Below are 14,388 nucleotides of genomic sequence, written 5' to 3' on the forward strand. Positions count from 1 at the left end.
TCAGTGGTACATCCAGGGCCATCACTTGATTATCTGATAGTTTAGGAATTGTTACTTCATCCAGAAATTGATCAATGTCATTATCTGACGGGTCTATCTGTGGTGACTATAAAGCTTTGTTCCCTGTCAAGTCTTTTACAGCAAATATCGTTGTTCTTTCTTTATTTATTTTTAGTTGGTTAGCTAAAAAGCTACCTGATTTATTGCCATGTTCAAAGTTTTGTATTCGAAGTCTTTGTACTAAGAATTGGGTTTTTTGTCAATGATTTCATTTAATTCTGGTTTGGCTTTACGTAGTTTGCCCAACCTTTCCTCTTCCTGGGAAGCATCTAACAGTTTAATGGTTTCTTCTAATTCCTATATACGATTGTTTTCTTTTTTCTTCTTATGTGATGAGAATGAGGTTATTTTACCTGTCATCACTGCTCTCCCAGCCTCCCAGAGAACAGATGTTGATGTCCCCGGGATATCATTAAATTCCAAATATGAAGTACACTCTTTTTTTAAATATTTAATAAATTCTTCGTCCTTAAGTAATGATGTATTAAATCTCCAGTTTTTGCTTTGTGGGTTTTCTTTCTTATTTACTAGAGTTAAGGAGACAGGTGCATGATCGCTGACAGCTGTAGGTTGTATCTCAGTGTCTGAAATGTCAGTCAACAACGAGCTGCTGACTAAGAAATAATCCAGACGAGAGTAAGATTGATGGACTTGTGAGAAGAATATATATTCTCTGTGATTAGCGTGAAGAGATCGCTATGCATCGCAAAGTTCGTAATCACTCATGTACTGTTTAACTAAATTTATTGATTGTCAACTGCGCTGAGTCCCTGTTGTACTCCACCTGTCTATTTCTTCATTTAGACCAAAGTTGAGATCGCCTCCAAGAAGAAGTGAGCAATCCAAGTGTTTAGACAGTGCAGAAAAAAAGAATGGAAGAATGGGGGGTCATCAACATTTGGGGCATATATACTGACAATACATATCTTTTGGTTATATATAGATATTTTTATAATTATAAATCCACCCTCTGGATCTGTAACTGTGTCTAATATTGTAAAGTTAACATTTCTGTGAATTAAGATTGCTACTCCCCTTTACCTAGAATTATAGCAGGCATAAAACAGATTAGGAAACTCAGGTGATTTAAGATCATTTGCAGCTGTGGCAGATTTACGAATCTCTTGTAATAAGACAATGTCTGCCTGTAGTCTTTGAAGCTGATTACAATTTTTTAACTTTTTCTCTCTGGTGCCGGCTCCATGCACATTCCATGTGAGAAACCTTAGTGTGCCCATAGTTGGGCGTGTGTCACTAAAATTGTACGGCGCATGTCACCAGCGAAACAGATAGACCCAAGTGAAATCATAGTCAGTGCTTGGGGTTGCCTGATATGAAGTCCATAAGCAGAGATATGGCAGGGAAAAAGACAAAAAATTAAGAGGCTGCTGGGGGTAAGAGGGGGTGAGAGATATAAGGTTATGTTAATAGATATTTGTGTGAGTGTGCTTTTTGTGTGTGACAGAGAGAAAAGAGAGTGACAGAGGTGTGGTAACAAGTGTAAATGAGAGGAAGATGAGAGGAGACAAAAAAGGAGCAGATACCCAAAAGCCCAGCCTTGGGCCCACCCACATCAAACAATGTAAACATGTAAACAACATGCTGAGCTGTGCTTTACATTACATTTGCCAGATATCTAACCTCTTATCTAACCAGTGTTACATGTTATAGATTAACCTGCTGTTGTTCCTAATAAAGCCAGGGAGTGATCTCCCAATCTCTAAACAACTGACCATTGATATAAAGTTTGTCTACAGCCACTGTAGCTCTGATGCCTTCGCTGATATATTTCTTCCTAATTGGGAATAAAACTCATCTCCGATCGAGGATCTCCTTTGGGAACTGGTCATTAACGCTAAAGTTCATTCCCCGCAGCTCTCTGCCCCGACTTCTGACCTGCTCTTTTTGTTTATAGTGCTCAAATTTTGCTACAATTGGTCGAGGTTGGCTGTGTTCGGGTTTCTTACCTCCGAGCTGGTGAACATGATGGAAAGTAACTTTACCTCGTCACTTGGGAGTTTTAGCTGACGTTGGAGAAATTCACGGACCGTGGATACGGCGTCCTCCTCTGCCCGTTCCGGGATACCGGAGAAAACAAGGTTGTCCCGCATGCCTGTATATCCAGGATGGTCTCCTTCATTTTTTAATTTTCTCTGGACAGCTGCATCATTTCATTGGTGAGTGTTTTCACGCTATCCCTCAGTGTTTGGTTCTCAGCTGTGAGTGAACCGAGTTGTTCTTGGCTAAACTCCAGAGACTCCCTCAGAGCTTGAAATTCCCTGTGGAGAACCTCCACCAGGGCTAGACGGGAATCCAGGCTGGTTAGCTTCTTGTCAATAGAGTCCAGGACATCAGCGTAGTTTTTCTCTGGAGAGATAGTGGAGGTGCTGGCCGAGCACTCTGGTGCGTTTTGATGTTGGTGTGGCCATGGGTGGAGATTTTTGTGGCTTGCCCATTACAATGTTACCAAAACATACGTCCACGTAGCACTCCAGGCTGTCCAAGGTTTCCTCGTCCAGTTTATTTTATTGGAAAAATATGAGACAGTGGTTAGTATTTTACACGTTTCTATGTTCGGCTTGAATGTATTGGCTTGTTTTACCTGAGTTCTGTCTCAGTCACATTTAAAGAGACAGTACCAAAACAAGTTGCTCTCAGATGCATCTCAGAACAGGGGTAAAAGAGGAGCCTGTGGAGCTACAATAATAAGGAGTTCAGACCAAAGCATTGCAGTTCCACTTTATACATGCCTCAACTGAATGATTTTAATGTGAAAAGGAAGAATTTAAAAGCATGATATGTTCCCTTTAATGTTTATATTGACAACACTGAAGACAAATGTGCAAACAAACCATGTGATATGCTAAAACATTTTGGTTAGACCCAATATGTTAAACAGCCAAAAACACATATGGGGACATAATTTTGGACTTGGATCATCAGTAAGGGTGTGAATATTTTCCAAGATATCTTTAACTAATGTTGTCCTATCTGACCACTTTTCTGTTATCTTTGAAAGCATATTTACCCCTGACTTAATTAATAGATGAGATGACTTCCATTTTAAAGCTTTAGAGATCATTGATTCCAAGTGAAAGTTGTCTCTGAGAGAAGACAACACTGTGGAGAAATGTTCCACCAGTGAGAAGTGAGAGAAGGGACTGCCGAAAAACTAAACAGACGTGGCCAAAGACTGAACTCTAGGTTCAAAATGAAATTCAATAAAAAGGACTTTACAGATATAATTTACAACTGAAAAATGCAAGGCAATCTTTCTTTTCTGGAATTATCAACAATCCTCAGAGAGATTGAACATGATTTGGTATTTGACATGCTGATTTGGTTCACCTTGTTCTTTATCAATCTTTTCTGCCATTGGCTTAAATAACCTCTGTGCGCAACACTAAACAGATAACACCATGGCCTTAAAAGGATGTAATTTCACATTGGCAGAAATCCATGCACTGGTCGAAGGTGGAAGGCATCCCTAGTGGAACACTTAAGTTCCAGAAAGAGGAGAACTAACTGAAAAATCTGAGATCACACAGAATGCAAAGGCCACTGGATCTGTCCAGAAGAGGGCTATTGATCAAATAAAATTTTGAAGGAAGAATCTAAAGGTCAAAGCAACAAAGAAAAACAGAGCAGCAGAGGCACAAAAAAAAAACTCAAATAGGCCACAAGCCCTGCTAAATACACTGACTTGGTTCTTGATATTATTGGAGCATTCACAAGCTCTACATGGGATTCAGGGTGTTGTAGGGGACAAGTCCACTGTTAAAGTGGATAGTGAGTCAGTCCCGGCTGATGCAGAGGAAACGGATTGTTGATCTCAGTACTGTTAATGTGGAAGAAGGCAGAGAAGCACAAGTTATGACAGTAATCAATGCAATAGTAAATCAAAGAGGACTAAATGGTTTTGGCCAAACAAAGATGATGATGATGCCATTAAACTAGAAACTGTAAGATGAGAGGTACAGATTTGCCTGGCAGAGGAACACGGTGCTTCTTTCTTTTTTTTTACCGTGTCCTGTCCGGCAGAGTATCGCTCAGAATTGTTGTCTGAGTGCCAAGAAATTGCCCAACAGATTTACTTTCACAAGCAGAGCATCACAGCTAATGCTTTAAAGCTCTGGTTGATATTTATAGAAGAAACTTTATTATAAACTTCTTTGGGAATATTTCAATTGTTACGGACACGGAGACTGAAATGAAAAGGAAAAATGAAGCTCAAAAAAGAGAGAGATGGGGAAAAAGGGGAGAAAAGGAGGAAAGAGTGGAGGAGAGAAAGAAGGATAAAGAGAATACAAGATTACACCCTGCTTGCTTATACACCTACAGCTGTTTTTTTTTTTTTAACAAAATAGTACACGGTAATTCTGAATGTAAAATGTACTTAGTGAGAGGTGCAGCCCAAAATAGAACATCTGTGTATCTGTCAACACGTGAAGCTTAACACCTGTGAGTATGGGTGTGGATGCGCTTTTGTATACAAGGTTTCTCCACAAAAATATGCAATAGCGAGTGTGAGGACCCACAGGCCTGCCCCATGGTCCCTGGACAGACCCTGAGGAGAACTGAGTCACAGACATCTAAAGGCCCCCCAAAGCACAAGAACCCCAGGAGAACCACCGCCGGGACTACCGCAACCCCCCCAGAGAAGAGCAGTGGAGAGTCCCAGGGGAACCACCCAGCAGCGACAGTGCAGAAGCCCCAGGGAGCCGCAGCGACGAGTCCACAGGCCCCGCCAGCAGCCGTCCACGCCCGAGCAGATCCAGCCATGGACCCAAAGGCCCAAGACCCCGGGACACACCTCCCCCCAAGCAGAGGCCCGACAGAGCCCAGGGGGCCAGGCCCCGGCAAGCAGCCACCAGGAGTGAGCCAGCCCACACCAAAGCACCCGGCCGCGGACACCGAGAACCACAAGTACACCAGTGGGCAGAGACTCCAACCACCAGCAGGCGGTGTGGCGGGGAGGAAGCTGATCCAGGAGAGGTAGCAGTTCAAGACCCAACCTGTCACAAAAAAAACAGGCACACACAGTCACAATCACCCACTCCCACCCTCATGCATACACATAAAATCACTCACACCCAACATAAGGATAACAACAATGGACGTCATACACTCACTCACACTCCCCATGCATACTCTATACTCCCAGGTCCAGGCGCCTGTACCCCCTCAGGGCAACCGGCCCCCGGACCGAGGAGGTAGTCCCCTTCCCTCCTGGGGCAGAGGCAGGCAGACAGCGCCGGTACTGCCCAGACCCGGGTGATCCCGGCCCAGGTCCCGCCCCCCTGCCCCGAACCCAGTCCCCAACAACCCCCATCCACCTCCGGAGAGGGGGCTATGTACAAAAGAGGGGTCCACATGGCCCAAAGCAACCCGCCAACCGAAGCCGCCCCAGGACGGAGCAGTCCCGACCCCCCAACGATCCCTGATCTCAACCCCATGAGTCTCCCACCCCCAGTGAACCCCAACAAGAACAAGAACCTCCCCACAGGGCCACCCCCAACAAGGACACCGATATCGAACACATCCCCCCGAACCCAAATGGCACGAATCCCCACCCCCACAGGGGCACACCCTCACAGGTGAACTCCGTGGCCGAGAAGCCAATGAAGCCACACCCACACAGCGCAAGCTCCACACACAGCGCAAGCTCCACACACAGCCCCGCTCTAAGAACCCCCGCTGCACCCCGCTCCCCCACCACAGCGCGCCGCAACGGCAAGGCAAGGGCCCTGCGCAGCACCACCCCTGCCCACCGGCGCAACAGGGCAGACCCCACCCAGCACCGCACCCACAACCGGACCCCCGACCCCACACCATGATGGGACAAACTCATCCACCCAGAGGTCCCCGGCCAGCGGCAGGCACCCAGGGCCAGTGACCCCACCACGCCCCCCTCAGCAACAAAAAACACTACATCAATGCCACTGCAATGACCGCCCAGGGAGAAACACTATCCAGCTCAGCTCCACCATCGCCGCCCAGCTGATCCAAACGCCAGTGACCCCACGCCCTAGAAGTGGACACAACCCCTCCACCCCACAGGCCGCAGCCCCTCCACGCCACCCCCCAGTCCACCGCCCCGATCCTCCCTCGGACAAGACAGCCAGCAGAGCAGCACACCTCCAAGCCCGCCCAACCCTCCCAGACAGTGCCAGAAGCTCCAGCCCACCAGTCCACGAGAGGGATACATGCACTGGCCGGGGACCTGGGCCATGCAGGCCAACCGCTCCAGGCCAAGCACACCCTGCCAGCCGTCCCGGTGTAGTAACAAGACATGTTCTGCCGCCCCACCCACCCACCCGACCGCCAACCGCAGCCCAGCGCCCGACCCCGGGCCAGGACCACAGAAGGAAGCCGTGGAAAGAAGGCCACGGCGGCCCCAGTTACCGGGCACCCCGCCAACCCCACCCCCAAACCCGGGGGCGCCCCAGCCCACCGGCCACCCGCACCCCCGCATGGCGCACTACGGCCATGCGGGGCAGTCCAGGCCCTCCATTAAAGCGGGGCCACATCCCAATAAACGTCGGCTAAGAGCCCCCCGCCGGAGCCCGGCACCCCCCCAGCCGGCAGACCAGGGCCCAAAGCCAGGGGCCGAGATCCAAGGGAACCCAAGCGATCCCGAGAGAACCGAAACGCCAGCCCAGCACCACACAATCCCCAAGACCTGACCCCCAACCCCAGCTCAAACCCGACTAGAGGGCCCATTCCCTCTCCCGGCCTCCGACCACAGATGGAAAATAGCGAACGGGGGTGTGAAAAGACCCCAAGCCTGCCTCCGCCAGCTCAAATGTGGTGTTGATGTGCGTTGTTGTAGTGTGCATTTAAAAAGAAAAACTCTGAACCCTCAATGTCTACATGCAATTATATCCTTAGAGGTGAGCGCAGGCACCAGAGGTTAGGCTACTAGGATATCCTTCCCTCCTGATGCCATTGAGTGCGCCCACCCCCAAGACCCTACATGTGAATGTCATGAAAATGTTATAAGTGAGAGTGTGAAGTTGTACAATAAAATTGGGGCACAGGCTGCCATGGGACCGCAGAGATGGAAAACCCTTGCGGCACTCCGATGGCGCACCCGCACCCCAAGGCCCTCCATGAGTGGTATTGTGATGGAGCTGGCAGAGGGAGGTGTCTGGGGATGGGGAGGGAAAGACTGGGGGGCAAACCGCTCTCCCAGGGAGCCAGCTACCCGGCTGACCCCAATAGGCACCCCCGTTTGCCGAGTCCCAACAAAGGAGGGAGGCATAGGCACATCTGCCGGGCAAAAAACTAGGGACAGGTAACAGGCCCCGAGAACCAACTGAAAACCGGGACCAACGTCCCCAGCCCCCCCCCGGAACCACCCAGCCCCGTTACCCAGTCCGCCGCCCGAAGTAGCCACCGACCCCCAACAAAAAGGACCCAGCCACAAGCGGCCAAGAATGCGGCCCCACTCCAAACAAAGGAGAAGACCAGCCAGCCCAGCACAACCAAAATACGCCACACAAAGGAGGGCACATGACCAGCACGCCCAGCCAATAGAGTCTAGGACATCAGTGTAGCTTTTCTCTGGAGAGATAGTTGAGGTGCTTCAACTAAACTGCAGCAAAACAAATCCAAACTTGAGTCCTTTCTCCTGCCAGTTTAAAACTAAAATTTACACAAGGAATGTATTTTGTTTTTTTTATTGTTTGTAGCAGATGTGTTCTCGCTGGTCAACAGATAATGAAAATAAAGTGTTTCCATTTTCGGTTTATGTTTCTTCAAAACTATACTTTGAGTGACCCTGTGCTCGGTATTCTACCTGTTTTTCCTACATGCCTAGAAGCCTTCAGAGTGACGTCTCTAATTTGTAATGCTCATTATCCCGATTTGAGAAGTTATGTATGGGTAAAGTTGATCCAATCCAACTTTTCTTTGAACAACTGGGATTAAACAGATAACATGATCTTAGACAGTAAAATAAAAGATTACAGATTTTGAACTAGCCCCTGGATATGATTGTGCAAAGAAGGATTATTCTTCATAAAATTAAAAAAAACATTATGGAGATCCCTGAGCATCCTCTTTAGACTGTCATACAACAACAAAGTGCTATAGATCCAGTGCAATACTGAGAGCTACATTAAATCATTCCATCAGCATCTACAACAACTCTTTAAAGAAACCAGCATAATAGAAGTTTCAGCATTTAATATTTAATAAACTATTTATGACTTGATTCAAAACAAATCCAATTTGAACAGTCAAATTCTTTTTCTCCTTGGCCCAGGTAAAACACTTGTAGGCCATGTGCAAGATTTGTCTGTTCCTAGTTGGTCTTGAATGGATTTTCCTTGACAAACTTCTTAAGGCTGTGGTTACCCCTGTTGCTGATGCAACATAACACAGTTTTGACCCAAATTTCCATGAATAGACTCGGATACAGCACTCTGTGAAAACCAGGTTCTTTAGCTAAAGCCTTTTGTGACTTGCCCTCCTTGTGGAGGGAGTCAATGTGTGTCTTCAGGAAATCAGTCCAGTCAGCAGTCTTCTCCATGATGGCGTGACCTACTGACTCAAACTGAGAGATGATTTAGAGGATCAGGAAACGTTTCCAGGGATTAAAATTTTATTAGCTGATCAAGATGTGACACAATAAGTTTCCAATATTTAACTCTTTCATAATATTACAATTTTCTGACATACTGAATTTTGGGGTTTCATTCTCCACAATTATCAAAATGACAAGAAATTAAGACTTGAAACATTTAACTCTTTGTAATGAATTTATATACAACTCCACCTTTCTAAAAATGAGTGACAAAAGACCTTTTCACGCTATTCTAACCTTTTAGATGTACCTGTAATTACTGCGATCTAATAAATGTTACTGATGAATATTTAATGCAAACAATACTCCAGAATCCATAAAGAGGATTACTGAAGAGATTCTATAAATGTATATTTACACAATATAGTTGTTTCACGTTATTAAAAAGCATCCATACCTTCAATATCATCAAGAGACTTTCCCTGAAGTTCTCGCAGCTTTCCCTTCTCCAGTGCGAGAAGCAACTTTGAAATCTTGGCTTGCTGAACTGTGGGCTCAGAGAGTCTGTAGAATTGTCTATGCACAGCTATGTCATGTCCCATAAAATCAGCAAGCTGATCAAGTTCATTCTTCTTCAGGTTAAGAATTTGAGAAGTGGTTGCAATTTCTTTGCGCAGCTTAGTAGATCTTAAATACTCTGGCTTCTCAGCACCACACTTCTCTGAAAACTTTCTCAGAGTGTCATGTCCTCTGTAGTGAGTTAGGCAGTTTGGAATAGCAAACAAGTAGGTGTTGTCATCAGTAATGCAACATTCACTGCATTTCTCCACCAACAAATTGAGAGCACTGGTCATTTCAGGTGTTAAAAGAACTGCTTCCTTTCTTCCTCTTTTCCCTTTAAGCTCCACAGCTTCTGTTCGTATTGTGAGAGGCCCACTTTTTCATGGATGCTTGGGCTTTCGCTTTCCAGGAAATTAATAAGCTTCATCTTGGAAACCTTCCCAACACGCCTTCTGTTAAAAAGGATTTTCTTGGTCAACACTGTTTTTGCTAGTTTTGAATAGTTTGTTACCGTTGCCTCAGCCTTTAGTTCTGCAAATGCAAATTCTGTATTTTTGTCGAGATGTTTGTGTAGTTTATGGACATCTTCAGTAAGAGGCAACTTCACAGATTTATTGTATTTTTGCTCTCCAATTGTGCTTAAGGCACAATGTGAAACATATTCTGACCACTTTGACTGATAAAGCTTTTGAAAAGGACTTGATAATTTAACTAGTTCCTCGTCTTCAGCCATTAGAGCACGGCAGTGAATAATGTCAGAAACTTTCAAAAGGCAGTGTCCAATGTTTAATGCAAGGCTCAGGGTTTTGTTGGTGTTCTGTATTTTGTCAAAGCCTGCTGTCTGTTTAGCTGCCTCAGCTACCTTCAGGAAATTTTCAGGTCTCATAGCTTCCTCAAGGGTCAGAATGGATGAGATCTTTTGTAGTATCTGTAAAAACCTTCCAAGCTCACGTGATTTTTTGGCGAATGTACTCATGTTTTGAGGGGCCATGTTCATGTTTGCTATAGAAGGACTCCACAAATCGGTAGAAGTCAGAAGTCATTGCGAATAACACATGTGATGTCATCATCCTGCATAGGACTCAACAGCTTCAGGACATCACTTTCAACAGTCCCTAAAGAACTTGATTTGAGTATGAAGGCTAAGCCAAGAATGCGTTTTTTTCCATTGCCTTTTTCTTCTTCTGGATTGAAGGAACACCTTCTCATTTGTCTCCACAACTCTTTACGGAGAAACATTCCCTTGCAGTGGATGCAATATTCATATTTGCACTCATCACCCTTAGCTGCTCTCTTAACTTTAAGTGAACCTCTTCCTTTTCCCAGAATCTCGTTGTTATACATAATGTTCCCCCTATTTCTTAGTTGTTCCAGCAATTCCTTTCTCTTCTTTGAGCCCGGGGAAAAACTGAGAGCTTTGGCGATATCAGGGTCTTCTTTTTCATGAGTTTTAAAATGTCTTGCGATTTTGAAATGACCCTTTTTGCAAAAGAAACAAAAATTTTGCCCTTTCGCTAGTGAGTCATAGTTTCCCATGTCTGAATGTTTGTCTGAAGAGGTTCCTTGAGGCGAATTTTCCGTGATAGGAGAGTTTGCTTTATTCAAGATTTTAGACTTTGTTGTTGACGGCTCTGCAGCAATTAGTATTGGGCTTGGCACACAGTTAATTTCGTCTTCAGTATCACTCTTTGAATCTGGAACATAATCTGGATCACGATAATCGTCCGTTTCTTCATCTGTTGTTTCATATTCATCCTAAATAAAACAAAAAACTAAAATTAAATAAAGATACAAATAACTTCAACATTACCACTGTATAAAGCAAAAACTAGGCCTAGGTTACAAAAAATTTATTTTTGTACGGTCCAATTCAACAAAGTTTTCAAAGATCCAAAATCCACTTAGACCTTTTAAGCATATTTTCCAAAAGTCTGGCTGTCCATATATACTTTTTTTTATAATAGCATAATCTGCAAATAGTTCACAAATTGTATTTATTTACTACCTCATTTAACCCTGAGGTTTCCTCTCAGTAGGACAGATGATGTCCTAAACAAATGTCCAATACATTTTTTAAACACCAAACCAAGAACCCAGAAGTAAAGGCTAATTCAAAATAAGGAAACTCTTCATGGATGGTTCCAGTAAAGGTCTTGCTCCCTAAATGTAAAAACTTTAACTGTTTCCAGATAAAACAATAAAAATACTCCTCAAATTATTTTTAACTATTCTGTTGAATGTTTATTCTTCCTCGTGTGCTTAGGTGTAATTAGTCATTAGTCTAAAAAATGACTCGGTGTGTATGCTATTACTAAAGATGAGTCCTCCCACTCTAACTTTTGCATGACAAAATATCAATAAGTAAACCAAGCCTTGCAAGTAGATTCCAAAGAACCTAAGGAAAATAAAGTTAAAAACAAATGATTTAGTTTTTCTCTCCTCCAATTAATAAAAAGCAGATGAATAATCTGATAAAGATCAAAACAGCAACAGCTCCAGCTGTTTGAGCTGCAATTCCTCCATTCCATCCATCCATTATCTTCCGCTTATCCGAGGTCAGGTCGCGGGGGCAGTAGCCTAAGCAGAGACCCAGACTCACTACTCAAAGCTTGTGACCATAGATGAGGGTAGGAACGTAGGTCAACCGGTAAATCGAGAGCTTCCCCTTTGCACTCTACCCTTTCCCGTCTCAAGACCATGGTTTTGGAGGTGCCGATCCTCATCCCAGCCACTACACATTCGGCTGCAAACTGCTCCAGCAAAAGTTGGAGCTCACATTGTGATGAAGCCAGCAGGACCACATCATCCACTAAAACCAGAGACACGACACTGAGGGCACCAAAAACAGATCTTCTCAACACTTTGGCTGCACCTAGAAATTCTGTCCATCAAAGTTATAAACAGAATTGGTGACAAAAGGGCAGTCTTGTCAGAGTCCATTTCTTACCAGAAAAGAGTCCAACTTACTGTCGGCAATGTGGACCAAGCTCTGACACTGGTCTAACAGCCTGTATCAAAGGGCCTGGTACCCTGTATTCCCAGGGTACCCATCCCAGACTCCCCAAGGGACACAATCAAACACCTACTCTAAATCCACAAAACACATGTAGACTGGTTGGGCGAAATCGGCCCTCAGCACCAGAGATTGGAGGACCCAACCCAAAGTGCCCAAACTCTGCTTCCTCACGGGAAGACATCCTGGTGGGGATGAGATCTTCCAAGTATTCTGCCCACCAGCTTACAAATTCCGAGTCAAGGTCAGCGGCACACCACCCTCACCAGAAAGTGCTGGTGGTGCACTGCTACTCCCTCCTTAGATGCCAGATAATGGGCCATAGTCACATTAAAGCCGTACAGAAGTTGTTTTGCCTCACTGAACACCTCCCATGTATAAGTTTTGTGTCACTGACCACCCGAGCTGCATTCCGCTTAGACTGCTGGTACTGTTTGGCTGCCTCAGGGGGCCTGCCAAATCTATTTAATTCAATTCAATTCAGTTTTGTCTATATAGTGCCAGTTCACAACACGTCATCTCAAAGCACTTTACAAAGTTTGACCAGCCTCCTGCTCTACCATCGCTGTCATTGCCCTGTGAGCATTGAAGTCCCTCAGCAGAACAAGGGAGTCCCGGAAGGAGCGCTCTCCAGTACCACCTCCAAGGACTCTTAAAAAGGCAGGTAATCTGGGCATAAGCCCAAACAACAGTCAGAACCCAGTGTGCTCCACCTCCAGGCCTGGCTCCAGAGTGGGGTCTTGGTGACGCACGTCTGAGAGAGGGAACACTGTTTCCATTAACGTTGCTCGTTAGAAATGGTTGTTTGGCTGCATTTTGTCTGATAACTCTATCCTATGGATGATAAAGGTAAAGCAAATAGAGATGAGGACTACTGGTCTTCTTCAGAAGCATAAAAGGTTCAAACCTACTTATATTCCTGTGACCAAAACAATATAAATTTCCTCTTTATTTTGGCAGTGTTACAGTTTTTTCTTTAGGTCCACTTCACTAACCTCTTTGTTTACTACTCCACACATTTTCAAAAATCCAAGCATTGTTGCAGTGCAGCAATACAAAATACAAGGTAAAAAGGCCTGAAGAGCAATTTTGGGGAAAAAAAAGGACATTAAGAGGAAATAAAGATGATGATTTCCACAAAGTGTGAAATTATCTAATTTGCATCTATTCTAGATGTGTTCTTTTAAGAGAAGAATTTTTATATGAATTAAGAATTTCAAAGAAAAAAACAAAATGTTTTAAAAAAACACTAACTACACCTAAATTGAGTCAACTGTAATTAGTATCATATTTTACAGAAGAATCAAGTTGTTCAAACCAAGATGAATTAAATATAATTCAGATTAAATTGATTTGTGGTAATACCTAGTCCAACCGCAAACATTTTTGCAACAGTAGTGATGCAATTTTTACAAACAAAATTTTCAAAGCATGAAAAATCTATAATACAATAAAGATGGCAATTTAAGTAACACTTACCAAGATTTGTTGCCTTTTCTCTGTTTTCCTGAAACGGTTAGCATGCCACGCAGTAGTGCATACTGTCAAAACAAGGAAAATAAAATTTGGGGCAGCAGAACACCAGAATTTATTTTACTATTAATTTCTTTTGTTATTAATTTCTCAGTTCTATAGCTTTTCATATTCAGATTTCTGCAGATGCGATACCCATAGCTATCAATTATCAATGGAACAATAATACATGAAAAGTGTGAAAAAGATTTAAGCTTAATTGGAGTTCTGTCACTGTGACAGACCAACAACTTGGTCTTCAAGAGGAAAGTTTTGAAAATTAAGTGTCAGGTGATTGATTTGAATGTGTATCCTCATACTGTGCGTGAATAAGCAATGAATGTCAAGTTTTGTATACAGCCATTCATAAATACTCTCTAATTTCTCTGCCAGTTAAGACTTTACCAATTTTGGCATACATTTTTTAATCTACAAAGCACTCCAAACCATGCATTTGCCATTCTGTCATAATTTACCTATTCTTTTTTAAATGTTTTACTATGGTTAAGGTTTTAACAAATTGCATCAATGGCTTAAGTCAGGGGTGTCAAACTCCAGTCCTCGAGGCCCGGTGTCCTGCAACTTTTAGATGTGTCCCTGGTCCAACACACCTGAATCAAATGGCTGAATTACCTCCTCAGTATGTAGTCTAGTTCTCCAGAGTCCTGCTAATGACCTAATTATTTGACTCAGGTAGGGTGAAGCAGAGGCA

This window comes from Girardinichthys multiradiatus, chromosome 1 (genome assembly GCF_021462225.1).
Source record: "Girardinichthys multiradiatus isolate DD_20200921_A chromosome 1, DD_fGirMul_XY1, whole genome shotgun sequence".
NCBI lineage: Eukaryota > Metazoa > Chordata > Actinopteri > Cyprinodontiformes > Goodeidae > Girardinichthys > Girardinichthys multiradiatus.